This window comes from Pelophylax lessonae, assembly GCF_965119305.1.
Source record: "Pelophylax lessonae genome assembly, chromosome: 2".
Classification (NCBI taxonomy): domain Eukaryota; kingdom Metazoa; phylum Chordata; class Amphibia; order Anura; family Ranidae; genus Pelophylax; species Pelophylax lessonae.
In genome coordinates, this window is record NC_138769.1 from 739,471,063 (window position 1) to 739,486,311 (window position 15,249).

Here is a 15,249-nt window from a genome sequence, read left to right on the forward strand (position 1 = left end):
TACTGGTATGGACTGGGTAATGTGTTAGGATCTATACTTATATGGACTGGGTAATGTGTTGGGATCTATACTGGTATGGACTGGGTAATGTGTTAGGATCTATACTGGTATGGACTGGGTAATGTGTTAGGATCTATACTTATATGGACTGGGAATGTGTTAGGATCTATACTGGTATGGACTGGGTAATGTGTTAGGATCTCTACTGGTATGGACTGGGTAATGTGTTAGGATCTATATTGACATGGACTGGGAATGTGTTAGGATCTATACTGATATGGACTGGGAATGTGTTAGGATCTATACTGGTATGGACTGGGTAATGTGTTAGGATCTCTACTGGTATGGACTGGGTAATGTGTTAGGATCTATAGGATCTATAGTGGTATGGACTGGGTAATGTGTTAGGACCTATACTGGTATGGACTGGGTAATGTGGTAGGATCTATACTGGTATGGACTGGGTAATGTGTTAGGATCTATACTGATATGGACTGGGAATGTGTTAGGATCTATACTGGTATGGACTGGGTAATGTGTTAGGATCTATACTGGTATGGACTGAGTAATGTGTTAGGATCTCTACTGGTATGGACTGGGTAATGTGTTAGGATCTATACTGGTATGGACTGGGTAATGTGTTAGGATCTATACTGGTATGGACTGAGTAATGTGTTAGGATCTCTACTGGTATGGACTGGGTAATGTGTTAGGATCTATACTTATATGGACTGGGAATGTGTTAGGATCTATACTGGTATGGACTGGGTAATGTGTTAGGATCTATACTGGTATGGACTGGGTAATGTGTTAGGAGCTATACTGGTATGGACTGGGAAATGTGTTAGGATCTATACTTATATGGACTGGGTAATGTGTTGGGATCTATACTGGTATGGACTGGGTAATGTGTTAGGATCTATACTGGTATGGACTGGGTAATGTGTTAGGATCTATACTTATATGGACTGGGAATGTGTTAGGATCTATACTGGTATGGACTGGGTAATGTGTTAGGATCTCTACTGGTATGGACTGGGTAATGTGTTAGGATCTATATTGACATGGACTGGGAATGTGTTAGGATCTATACTGATATGGACTGGGAATGTGTTAGGATCTATACTGGTATGGACTGGGTAATGTGTTAGGATCTCTACTGGTATGGACTGGGTAATGTGTTAGGATCTATAGGATCTATAGTGGTATGGACTGGGTAATGTGTTAGGACCTATACTGGTATGGACTGGGTAATGTGGTAGGATCTATACTGGTATGGACTGGGTAATGTGTTAGGATCTATACTGATATGGACTGGGAATGTGTTAGGATCTATACTGGTATGGACTGGGTAATGTGTTAGGATCTATACTGGTATGGACTGAGTAATGTGTTAGGATCTCTACTGGTATGGACTGGGTAATGTGTTAGGATCTATACTGGTATGGACTGGGTAATGTGTTAGGATCTATACTGGTATGGACTGAGTAATGTGTTAGGATCTCTACTGGTATGGACTGGGTAATGTGTTAGGATCTATACTGGTATGGACTGGGTAATGTGTTAGGATCTATACTGGTATGGACTGGGTAATGTGTTAGGATCTATACTGGTATGGACTGGGTAATGTGTTAGGATCTATACTGGTATGGACTGGGTAATGTGTTAGGATCTATACTGGTATGGACTGGGTAATGTGTTAGGACCTATACTGGTATAGACAGAGTAATATTAGAATCTATACTGGTATGGATTAGGGGTAGACCAATATGGTTTTTCCAGGGTCAATACCGATATTTTGGTCACGGTAAGTATCGGTATCGGCCAATATGGGCCGATATTCTGCACATTCAATCACACATCCAATGCAGAGTGACCAGTGCCCCCATCCAATGCAGAGTGACCAGTGCCCCCATCATTGCAGAGTGACCAGTGCCCCCAACAATGCAGAGTGACCAGTGCCCCCAACAATGCAGAGTGACCGGTGCCTCCATCCAATGCAGAGTGACCAGTGCCTCCATCCAATGCAGAGTGACCAGTGCCTCCATCCAATGCAGAGTGACCAGTGCCTCCATCCAATGCAGAGTGACCAGTGCCCCCATCCAATGCAGAGTGACCAGTGCCCCCATCCAATGCAGAGTGACCAGTGCCCCCATCCAATGCAGAGTGACCAGTGCCCCCATCCAATGCAGAGTGACCAGTGCCCCCATCCAATGCAGAGTGACCAGTGCCCCCATCCAATGCAGAGTGACCAGTGCCCCCAACAATGCAGAGTGACCAGTGCCCCCAACAATGCAGAGTGACCAGCGCCCCCAACAATGCAGAGTGACCAGTGCCCCCAACAATGAAGAGTGACCAGTGCCTCCATCCAATTCAGAGTGACTAGTGCCCCCATCCAATGCAGAGTGACCAGTGCCCCCAACAATGCAGAGTGACCAGTGCCCCCAACAATGCAGAGTGACCAGTGCCCCCAACAATGCAGAGTGACCAGTGCCCCCATCCAATGCAGAGTGACCAGTGCCCCCATCCAATGCAGAGTGACCAGTGCCCCCATCCAATGCAGAGTGACCAGTGCCCCCATCCAATGCAGAGTGACCAGTGCCCCATCCAATGCAGAGTGACCAGTGCCCCAATCCAATGCAGAGTGACCAGTGCCCCAATCCAATGCAGAGTGACCAGTGCCCCAATCCAATGCAGAGTGACCAGTGCCCCCATCCAATGCAGAGTGATCAGTGCCCCCATCAATGCAGAGTGACCAGTGCCCCCATCAATGCAGTGACCAGTGCATGGGGATTAGAGCGCCGCCTGATTACACAGAACAGGGTTCTTCTGCTTACGCTTTCATACGAAGTCCCGCCTCCTGGACCGGCTCCTATGATAGACGTCACCAGTGTGCTGTCTATCATAGGTAGGAGCCGGTCCAGAAGGCGGGACTTCGTATGACAGCGCCCGCGCCAGCTAAGCAGAAGACCCCTGTTCTGTGTAGTCAGGCGGCGCTCTAATCCCCTTCCCCTCCGGAGGCAGAAACATTGGTCATATCGGCCAAGTTTGTGGCCGATACTTTCAAAAAAGGGAATATCGGCGGCCGATTATCGGCCAGGCCGATAATCGGTCGATCCCTACGGTAGTATAGACTGGGTAATGTGTTAGGATCTATACTGGTATGGACTGGGTAATATGTTAGGATCTATACTGGTATGGACTGGGTAATGTGTTTGGAAGGAAAGGATGCCACATTGTTTGATGGAAATTAAAATTATCACCCTACAGTACCACCCTCATGAAGTCTGTTTCTGATTGTTTGGTCAGAGATATTCACACCAGTGGCCTGCTGGAGGTCATTTTGTAGGGCTCTGGCAGTTCTCATCCTGTTCCTCCTTTCACAAAGGAGCAGATACCGGTCCTGCTGATGGGTTAAGGACCTTCTATGGCCCTGTCCAGCTCTCCTAGAGTAACTGCCGGTCTCCTGGAATCTCCTCCATGCTCCTGAGACTGTGCTGGGAGACACAGCAAACTTTCTGGCAATGGCACGTATTGATGTTCCATCCTGGAGGAGTTGGACAGCCTGTGCCACCTCTATAGGGTCCAGGTATGGCCTCATACTACCAGTAGTGACACTGACCCCCTCTATAGGGTCCAGATATGGCCTCATGCTACCAGTAGTGACACTGACCCCCTCTATAGGGTCCAGGTATGGCCTCATGGTACCAGTAGTGACACTGACCCCCTCTATAGGGTCCAGGTATGGCCTCATGGTACCAGTAGTGACACTGATCCCATCTATAGGGTCCAGGTATGGCCTCATGCTACCAGTAGTGACACTGACCTCCTCTATAGGGTCCAGGTATGGCCTCATACTACCAGTAGTGTCACTGACCCCCTCTATAGGGTCCAGGTATGGCCTCATACTACCAGTAGTGACACTGACCCCCTCTATAAGGTCCAGGTATGGCCTCATACTACCAGTAGTGACACTGACCCCCTCTATAGGGTCCAGGTATGGCCTCATACTACCAGTAGTGACACTGACCCCCTCTATAAGGTCCAGGTATGGCCTCATACTACCAGTAGTGACACTGACCCCCTCTATAGGGTCCAGGTATGGCCTCATGGTACCAGTAGTGACACTGACCCCCTCTATAAGGTCCAGGTATGGCATCATGCTACCAGTAGTGACACTGACCCCCCTCTATAGGGTCCAGGTATCTTATCATGCTACCAGTAGTGACACTGACCCCCTCTATAGGGTCCAGGTATGGCCTCATGGTACCAGTAGTGACACTGACCCCCTCTATAGGGTCCAGGTATGGCCTCATGGTACCATTAGTGACACTGACCCCCTCTATAGGGTCTAGGTATCTCATCATGCTACCAGTAGTGACACTGACCCCCTCTATAGGGTCCAGGTATGGCCTCATGCTACCAGTAGTGACACTGACCCCCTCTATAGGGTCCAGGTATGGCCTCATGGTACCTGTAGTGACACTGACCCCCCTCTATAGGGTCCAGGTATGGCCTCATACTACCAGTAGTGACACTGACCCCCTCTATAGGGTCCAGGTATGGCCTCATGCTACCAGTAGTGACACTGACCCTCTCTATAGGGTCCAGGTATGGTCTCATGGTACCATTAGTGACACTGACCCCCTCTATAGGGTCCAGGTATGGCCTCATGGTACCAATAGTGACACTGACCCCCTCTATAGGGTCCAGGTATGGCCTCATACTACCAGTAGTGACACTGACCCCCTCTATAGGGTCCAGGTATGGCCTCATGGTACCATTAGTGACACTGACCCCCTCTATAGGGTCCAGGTATGGCCTCATACTACCAGTAGTGACACTGACCCCCTCTATAGGGTCCAGGTATGGCCTCATGCTACCATTAGTGACACTGACCCCCTCTATAGGGTCCAGGTATGGCCTCATGGTACCATTAGTGACACTGACCCCCTCTATAGGGTCCAGGTATGGCCTCATCCTACCAGTAGTGACACTGACCTCACCCAAATGCAAACCTAGAGAAAAACAGTCAGAAAAGATGAGTAGGTAAAAAAATGTAAGTGGCCTCCACCTAAAACAATTCCTGCTTTGAAGATTGTCTCATTGTTGCCCATCTAGTGCACCTGTTGTTAATTTCATTAACACCAAAGCAGCTGAAACTGATTAGCAACCCCCTCTGCTACTTAACTGGCCAGATCAATATCCCAGGTTTAATTGACTTGATGCTAGACTCTGATTAAAAAGTGTTACTTTAATTTTTTGAGCCGTGTATAATAAAACATATTAATGCAAAAAAAGAGCTATAAAAAAGTATAATAGTGTGTGACTGTGGGGGAGGGGACATTAGAGTGTAAGCTCCTCTGGTTTAGAGACTGATGTGACTGTGGGGGGACATTAGAGTGTAAGCTCCTCTGGTACAGAGACTGATGTGACTGTGGGGGAGGGGACATTAGAGTGTAAGCTCCTCTGTTTCAGAGACTGATGTGACTGTGGGGGGGGACATTAGAGTGTAAGCTCCTCTGGTACAGAGACTGATGTGACTGTGGGGGAGGGGACATTAGAGTGTAAGCTCCTCTGGTACAGAGACTGATGTGACTGTGGGGGAGGGGACATTGGAGTGTAAGCTCCTCTGTTTCAGAGACTGATGTGACTGTGGGGGGGGGGGGACATTAGAGTGTAAGCTCCTCTGGTTTAGAGACTGATGTGACTGTGGGGGAGGGGACATTAGAGTGTAAGCTCCTCTGGTACAGAGACTGATGTGACTGTGGGGGGGGGGGGGACATTAGAGTGTAAGCTCCTCTGGTACAGAGACTGATGTGACTGTGGGGGGACATTAGAGTGTAAGCTCCTCTGGTACAGAGACTGATGTGACTGTGGGGGGACATTAGAGTGTAAGCTCCTCTGGTACAGAGACTGATGTGACTGTGGGGGAGGGGACATTAGAGTGTAAGCTCCTCTGTTTCAGAGACTGATGTGACTGTGGGGGAGGGGACATTAGAGTGTAAGCTCCTCTGGTACAGAGACTGATGTGACTGTGGGGGGGGGGGGGGGACATTAGAGTGTAAGCTCCTCTGGTTTAGAGACTGATGTGACTGTGGGGGAGGGGACATTAGAGCGTAAGTTCCTCTGGTACAGAGACTGATGTGACTGTGGGGGAGGGGACATTGGAGTGTAAGCTCCTCTGGTGCAGAGACTGATGTGATTGGCTCAGTGATCTCTGTACAGCACTGCGTTATATGTCAGAGATATATAAATGTATAATAATAGTGTGTGACTGGGGGGGGGGGGACATTAGAGTGTAAGCTCCTCTGGTACAGAGACTGATGTGTGGGTCAGACAGGTCCTCTCATTGTTAGCACTGGGCAGGTTAAACAATGCAGACCTCAGATAATTGCTGGTGATCTGCAGTGAGGGTTCTCGGCGGGGTTCCTGGTCTTGGGGTGACCCTCTGGCATCCCCTGAGAGCGGCTCATTATCACAGAATAGTCTGTTGTCTTGGCTTGGTGCTCAGAACAGACCTGTCATTGATTCCTGGGTCACCCCTGACATAGAACAGGACTCCCAGTTCCTTCCCGGAGTAAGAAGGTAATTATGTCAGTGGAGGCAGGACTGGATTATTGTGCATTGTATCATCCCCAGCTCCGACCCGTCTCCGGGAAATTATAGAGGATTTGTAGTCAGTACACATTCTGCAGTATTGGTGTTAAAGTTACACAATGTTGGAAATAATTTGTGATACACAGTTTGCATTTTTTTTGCTGTTCCATATTTTGTGTTGGTCCATATTATGTGGTGATTCTACTTCCTGTACAGATTTGTACATTTTCCCAATAGCAGTGACAAGCCAAGTCAGGCAATTAGAATCCAGAGGCTGTAAAATGGCTCATAGAGGTCCGGATCAGAGAGAGCAGCACAGCTCTCCGCAGGAAGCAGACCCTGCATTTCACTCATGTACATGTCTAATTACAAATCTATTCAGGATCCAGATTTATAAAATTAATGTTTTATATTAAGGTGATCCATCTGTTCCCTCCCACACTCCCTCTCCTCCTCTCTTCTCTCCTCTCCTCTCTTCTCTTCTCTCTTCTCCTCTTCTTCTCTTCTCTTCTCTCTTCTCCTCTTCTCTGCTCTCCTCTCTCTCTTTCCTCTTCTCCTCTCGCCCCTCTTCTCTTCTCTCCTCTCCTCTCCTTTCTCTCTTCTCTGCCTGCCTAGCCCTTATTCTCCTCTGCTCGCCTCTTCTCTCCTCTCCTCTCCTCTTCTCTCCTCTCTTCTCTCTTCTCTTCTCTCTTCTCCTCTCTCTCTTCTCCTCTTCTCCTCTCGCCTCGCCCCTCTTCTCTTCTCTCCTCTCCTCTCCTCTACTTTCTCTCTTCTCTGCCCGCCTCGCCCCTATTCTCCTCTCTTCTCTGCTCGCCTCTCCTCTCCTCTCTTCTCTCTCCTCTTCTCTCCTCTCCTCTTCTCTCTCCTCTTCTCTCATATTCTCTGCTCGCCTCACCTCTACTCTCTCCTCTCTTCTCTCTTCTCTTCTCTCCTCTCCTCTGTTCTCTTCGCTTCTCTCTCCTCTTTTTCTTTTCTTCACTTCTCTCTCCTCTCCACTCCTCTCTTCTCTCCTCTTCTCCTCTCCTCTGCTCGCCTCACCTCTACTTTCTCCTCTTCTCTTCTTTCTTCTCTGCTCGCCTCACCTCTACTCTCTTCTCCTCTCTTCTCTGCTCGCCTCACCTCTCCTCTCTCCTCTCCTATCTGCTCTTCTCTCCTCTCCTCTCCGCTCGCCTCACCTCTACTCTCTACTCTCCTCTCCTCTTCTCTCTTCTCTGCTTGCCTCCCCTATCCTCTTTCTCCTCCTCTCTTCTCTCTCCTCTCTCCTCTTCTCTCCTCTCTCTCTTCTCCTCTTCTCTGCTTACCTCACCTCTACTCTCCTCCTCTCTTTTCTGCTCACCTCTCCTCCTCTCTTCTCTTCTCATCTCTCCTCTCCACTTTTCTTTGCTCACCCCCTTCTGTCCTCTTATCTCTCTCATCTCCTCTTATCTTGGCCCTTCCATTGTTCTCCTATCTTCGCTTCTGTCTTCTCCTCTCCTCTGTTCTCCTCTCCAGACTTCTCATCTACTTTCCTTTCCTGTCCTCTCATCTGTTCTCTCATTACCTTATCTCCTCTCCTTTCCTGTCCTTTCTTTGCTCTTGTAAGATTCTGGTACCTTCGGTACCCTTCCAGCCCATTTCTTCCACATTGCGTTCCACCATTTAGGTAGGTGGAACGCATATAGCTACCTGTCCCTTTAATTCTCATGACGTCATCACTAGGCGCCGCTCTGAGCGGCTATTTCAATCGCCGGCTTTCACTCACAAGGTGTTCGTGCAAGCCACCTGTATGCAGCTATACCTGACGCTACTTGATCCTGTATCTCGCTACCTGATCCTGTATCTCACCTTCTGATCTTGTATCTCGCTGCCTGATCCTACCGCTTGTTACACAGCCTTGTCTGACGCTGCCGAAGCCTCCAGCTATTTCCTGTATCTCGCTACTGATCCTGTATCTCGCTACCTGATCCTTATCTCAATACCGGACCCCTCATCTCTCTAAACCAACTAGTGATAAGTACCCCACAGGGGATTCCTTCCTATCAACTTACACTATCTACTCTTGCATACTAAAGACTGTTGCTATCTATGCATTACTATTTCTATCATCTGCACTGTTACATAGATTGCTAGCTCTTGAGTCTACTACCATCTATATCCTTGCACTGAGTTAGCAATTCCTGTACACTTCATCTGCTGTCCCCTACCACCTGTTATTTGTACATGATTGCTAACTTATCTGCATACTATCTATCACCATCTGCTAACACTCCTGAACATTACTATTGAGTTCCTATCATTGCTATCACTACTCACGCCTGTCCTTTCAGCACATCACCTCTATACTATCGTATACAACCTATCACTCCAGGAACATCTTATCTGAGTGTCTGTATATTTGCATGCTGAGGCAGGCTGGGCCACAATGATGAGTCTGGAGAGTTGGATATGGTGATTCAACACATCTCTACACGACTACTGAGTGGAAATTCTGCAGCTGCAAATCCAGTTCACTAAACAAACGCCGGAGCGTTACAGATTGCACGAACCAGAAAAAAAAAAAATGGATTCAGCAGAATTAGCCACTCATGTGTTACAACTAACACAAAAGGTAGATGCATTAATCCTTTCCCTTGCCGAAGTGAAAAATGAAAATCAGACTTTGAGACAGCAGATAGCCCGTGTTTCACGGCTCACTGCTGCTCAACCTCGTGAGCCCAAAATAAACCCTCCTCTAGTGTTTACAGGTGATCGGAAAAAATTTTGTGAATTTAAAAACGCATGTCAATTGCTTTTTAATTTAAAACCTCGTACTTACACTACAGACCAAATTAAAGTCTGCACCACTATCTCATATTTGTCGGGTGATCCACGGGCTTGGGCAGACTCTCTCTTTGAGAAAAATGACCCTCTTCTTAACTCCTATCCTTTATTCTTAGCAGAACTCGCTAGCTTATATGAAGACCCAAATAGGCAGAGTACTGCTGACAGCCAATTGAGGGCTTTAAAACAAGGAAGGAGACCTGTTGAAGACTTCGTAGCAGAGTTCAAAAGATGGACCCTTGATTCAGGGTGGAATGATGCATCTTTGCGAACCCAGTTCAGACTCGGGTTATCAGAAGCCGTTAAAGACGAGCTCGCCCGAGCGGATTTACCTGGCATTTTGGATGCCTTAATACAACTCAGCATCAATAGTGACAGGCGACTGCGAGAAAGAAAGGCTGAGAAAATGGGAGTACCATTATCCAATCCTTCTCGGGTTTCGCCCGTTGACCCTACTCCTATGGAGGTAGGAACCATACGCCCACCATTATCGTCTACTGAACGAGCCAGGAGAAGATCTGAAAATCTCTGCATGTACTGCGCCTCCCCGGATCATTTGATAAGCGTCTGTCCCCTTGTCCTCAAAAAAGAGGGTGAGTGTTCACATGTCTTGCTGGGGGGATTAACGACTTCTTTTTCTAATCTCTATCTTTTTATTCATTTGACCTTACAGTGGGACCACAATAGGATCACCACCAAGGCTATGATCGACACAGGATCTTGTGGGAACACTAGCTTTGTTGCTTTAAATAAAATACCTATTATTTCAAAATCTAAACCTGTCTCTGTTAGTTTTATTAACGGTATTCCGTTATCTTCTGGTCCAATTACCAATCAGACACAAGCACTCCTTGCTACTGCTAACGAGTCTAATGCTGAGACCACCACTTTTGATGTATTACCTTCACCACATTTTCCCATTATTTTGGGACTTCCCTGGTTACACATACATCAACCAATCATTGATTGGAAAACACGGACTTTAACCTTCCCCTCTCACTACTGCGAGACCACGTGTAACCTTCAATCATATAAAAAAATCCTGTCCATGGTGTCAGATGAAATTTCACCACCACCATGTTATCAGGATCTATCAGAAGTCTTCCTTGAGAAAAATGCTCAAGTATTGCCTCCCCATAGGGACTACGATTGTTCTATTGATCTACTCCCTAATAGTAAACTACCTTTCGGTCATGTTTATCCTCTTTCTCAGGATGAACTTTCTCATCTCAAGGAATACTTGGATGAGAATTTAGCGAAAGGGTTTATTAGACCCTCTACTTCTTCCACAGCTGCAGGACTTTTCTTTGTCCGCAATAAGGATTTAAGTCTCAGGCCTATTATTGACTATACGCAATTAAATACCATTACGATAAAGGATCGCTATCCTTTACCTCTCATTCCCGAACCCATTGAACAAGTGCGCGGAGCTACCTAGTTTTCAAAATTGGACCTAAAAGGGGCATACAACCTCATCCGAATCCGTAATGGGGATGAGTGGAAGACGGCATTCAGAACCAGATACGGATTATTCGAATATCTAGTGATGCCTTTTGGGTTGTGTAACGCTCCCGCAGCATTTCAGCGATTCATAAATGACATCTTCAGAGACTTACTTGATGTTTGTGTTGTGGTATATCTGGATGATATACTCATTTATTCTCAGTCCTTGTCCGAACATGTAAGACTTGTGCTATCCAGATTACTCGCACATAATTTATACGTAAAATTGAAAAAATGCCTATTTCATAAGGAAGAAGTACTATTCCTAGGATACATCATATCTAAGAACGGTATCAAGATGGATATGAGCAAGATATCGTGTATACTGGATTGGCCTGTACCAACAACTCGTAAGGCATTACAACGATTCCTTGGATTTTCAAACTTCTATAGGAAGTTCATCAAGAACTTCTCTTCTATTGTGAGACCGCTCACACAACTTACAAGTGTAAAGAAACCATTCAAATGGTCTGAAGAAGCAAATAAAGCTTTCCGCTTGTTAAAATCAAGCTTCACTTCTGCTCCCATACTACGCCATCCAGACCCATCCCTCCAATACATCCTGGAGGTAGATGCGTCAAATATGGCTGTAGGAGCAGTTCTTTCCCAACGACCAACGAATACTTCACCACTCCACCAGTTGCTTTTTTCTCTAAATCACTAAGTAGCCCAGAGGTGAATTACCCAGTGGGTGAAAAAGAGTTGCTTGCCATAAAACTGGCACTAGAAAATTGGCGACATTTACTTGAAGGTACTCGATTGCCAATACTCATATATACAGATCATAAGAATCTCCAATACCTTCAGACCAACAAGACTCTTTCCCACCGGCAGGTACGTTGGTCATTATTCTTCCTAAGATTCAACTTCCTAGTGACCTACACGCCTGCAGACAAAAACAAAAAAGCGGATGCGCTATCACGGCTAACCGAAGATAACTGCGCCGAAATCCCTTCACTTCCTATAATACCCCATGACCGTATTATTGGTGTTGTTCGTTCTTTGAAGGAAGAGATTCTGCACAGTATAGGACTGGATTCACCTCCACCACAACTAAGTGCTGATGCAGAAGGCTTCCTCTACTTTAACGACAAACTCTACATACCTCCTGGTATGCGTACCAAGATCTTGGAATTATCACATGACGTACCTATGGCAGGACATATGGGTATGACTAAGACATTCAATTTGCTCACCAGGCAATTTTGGTGGCCTGATATGAAGACGTCTGTACAAAAATTTGTTTCCTCATGTGACATCTGTGCAAGGTCCAAAATTGACACTACAAAACCATCTGGTCTACTTTGCAGTCTACCAATACCCAAAGTTCCATGGGAAGTTGTGTCCTTAGACTTTATAGTAGAATTACCACCTTCCAAAGGATTTACTACTATTCTAGTGTCAGTGGACCATCTGACAAAGATGGCACATTTCATTTCTATTCGCAGACTACCTTCATCTAAGGAAACAGCGGAATTACTAGTGAAACATGTGTTCAAGCTACATGGAATTCCAAAGACTCTTTTATCTGACCGAGGTTCACAGTTCATCTCCAAGTTTTGGCAAGCTCTATGTCATATACTACGAATTGAGAGAAAACTTACTTCTCCCTACCACCCTCAGACCAATGGACAAACTGAAAGAGTTAACCAGTGCATTGAACAATATTTGCGTTGCTACACCTCATACCTACAGGATGATTGGGTGGACCTCCTCCCTCTGGCAGAATTTGCTTACAATAACGCAACCCACAGTACTACTAAGCAAAGTCCATTCTACCTAAACTATGGGTTTCATCCCACACTTCTCCCACACTGCCATCAAGTAACCCAGTAGCCTCTGACTATCTTACCCAAATAAAAGACTCTCTGGGTTTACTTAACACCACCATCTCACATGCTCATAGCCAACAAAAAAGGTACTACGACCTCCGTGGAAGACCTTCTCCTCAATATGCTATTGGGGATCTCGTTTGGCTATCTACGAAAAACTTAAGGTTAAAGATCCCCAGTAAAAAGCTTGGGCCTTTGTTTCTAGGACCTTTCCCAATTGAGAAGCTCATTGGGAGAGCTGCAGTTCAACTCACCTTACCGACAGATCTTAAAATACACCCCATCTTTCACGTGTCGCTACTGAAACCACATGTTCCCAACCAAGGAATAAGACCTACCATCTCGCCTCCACCTCCAGTACAAGTTTGAGGGCGGAGAAGAATTTGAGATTAAAGAGATTTTGGATTCTCGTATCCACAGAGGGAAACTCCAATATCTCATAAGATGGAAAAACTATGGACCCCAAGACGACACCTGGTTGGATACTTCTGACGTTCACGCGCCCAGGCTTATACGAAGGTTCCACTCCAAATACCCGGAGAGACCAGTGCTATAGGCCTTCCGGAGCCGGCCTTAAGGGGGGGGTACTGTAAGATTCTGGTACCTTCGGTACCCTTCCAGCCCATTTCTTCCACATTGCGTTCCACCATTTAGGTAGGTGGAACGCATATAGCTACCTGTCCCTTTAATTCTCATGACGTCATCACTAGGCGCCGCTCTAAGCGGCTATTTCAATCGCCGGCTTTCAGTCACAAGGTGTTCGTGCAAGCCACCTGTATGCAGCTATACCTGACGCTACTTGATCCTGTATCTCGCTACCTGATCCTGTATCTCACCTTCTGATCTTGTATCTTGCTACCTGATCCTACCGCTTGTTACACAGCCTTGTCTGACGCTGCCGAAGCCTCCAGCTATTTCCTGTATCTCGCTACTGATCCTGTATCTCGCTACCTGATCCTTATCTCAATTCCGGACCCCTCATCTCTCTAAACCAACTAGTGATAAGTACCCCACAGGGGATTCCTTCCTATCAACTTACACTATCTACTCTTGCATACTAAAGACTGTTGCTATCTATGCATTACTATTTCTATCATCTGCACTGTTACATAGATTGCTAGCTCTTGAGTCTACTACCATCTATATCCTTGCACTGAGTTAGCAATTCCTGTACACTTCATCTGCTGTCCCCTACCACCTGTTATTTGTACATGATTGCTAACCTATCTGCATACTATCTATCACCATCTGCTAACACTCCTGAACATTACTATTGAGTGCCTATCATTGCTATCACTACTCACGCCTGTCCTTTCAGCACATCACCTCTATACTATCGTATACAACCTATCACTCCAGGAACATCTTATCTGAGTGCCTGTATATTTGCATGCTGAGGCAGGCTGGGCCACAATGATGAGTCTGGAGAGTTGGATATGGTGATTCAACACATCTCTACACGACTACTGAGTGGTAATTCTGCAGCTGCAAATCCAGTTCACTAAACAAACGCCCGAGCGTTGCAGCTCTCTGTTCCTCTCCTTTGTTCTTTTTTGGTCTTTTGTCCCTCCTCGCTTCTGCTCTTCTCTCCTGTCTTCTTCTCTGCTCTGCTGTCTTTCCTCTCCTCTATTCTCTCCCCTGTGCTCTCCTCCCATCTCCTGACCCCTTCGTTGCTCTGCTCTCTTGTCCTCTGCTCTCCTGTTCCTACTGTATCTTTCCTCTGCTCTCTTGTCCTCTATTCTGTTTTGTCCTTATCTCATTACTCTTCTCCTAGGCTCTCCTGTCCCCTTCTCTGCTCTGTTCTCCTGTCCACTCCTCTCCTGTCCTGTCTGTCCCATTCTCTGCTCTGTTCTCCTGTCTTCTGCTCTTCTCTCTCTGCTCTCTCTCTGATCTCCTGTCCACTCTTCTCCTCTGCTCATTCTGCTCCTCTGCTCTGCACTCCTCTCCTGACCTCTTCTCTTCCGTCCTGTCCCCTTCTCTGATCTGCTCTCTTGTCCTCTGCTCTCCTGTTCCCATCTTTGCTCTGCTCTCCTGTCCTCTACCCTGTTCTCTCCTTTGCTTACCACTCTTTTCCTCTGCTCTCTTGTCCCCTTCTATGCTCTACTTTCCTGTCCTCTACCCTCTTCTCTCCATTGCGCTCCTCTCCTCTTCTCTGTTCTCCTGTCCACTCCTCTCCTCTGTCTTGTCTGTCACATTCTCTGTTCTGTTATCTTGTCCTCTGCTCTTCTCTCCTAAATGTCTCTGCTCTCTCTCTCTCTCTCTCTCTGATCTCCTGTTCACTCTGCTCTGTTCTCCTGTCCTGTCCCCTTCGCTGCTCATCTCTCTTTTACTCTTCTCTGCACTCTGTCTTATTCTCTGCTCTAATCTCCTCTTCTGTCTTCTCCTCTGCTCTATTCTTCTCTGTTCTCCTCTGCTCTGTTCACTTCTGTCTTCTCCTCTGCTCTATTCTTCTCTGTTCTCTTCTGCTCTATTCACTTCTGTCTTCTCCTCTGCTCTATTCTTCTCTGTTCTCCTC

General features: G+C 46.6%; 1 protein-coding gene across 1 annotated transcript in view; it reads left to right on the forward strand.

Moving 5' to 3' along the window:
* CLPB (ClpB family mitochondrial disaggregase) overlaps nucleotides 1–15,249 on the forward strand; it is a 229,011-nt gene that overhangs the window by 209,818 nt on the left and 3,944 nt on the right. The window lies entirely within an intron of this gene.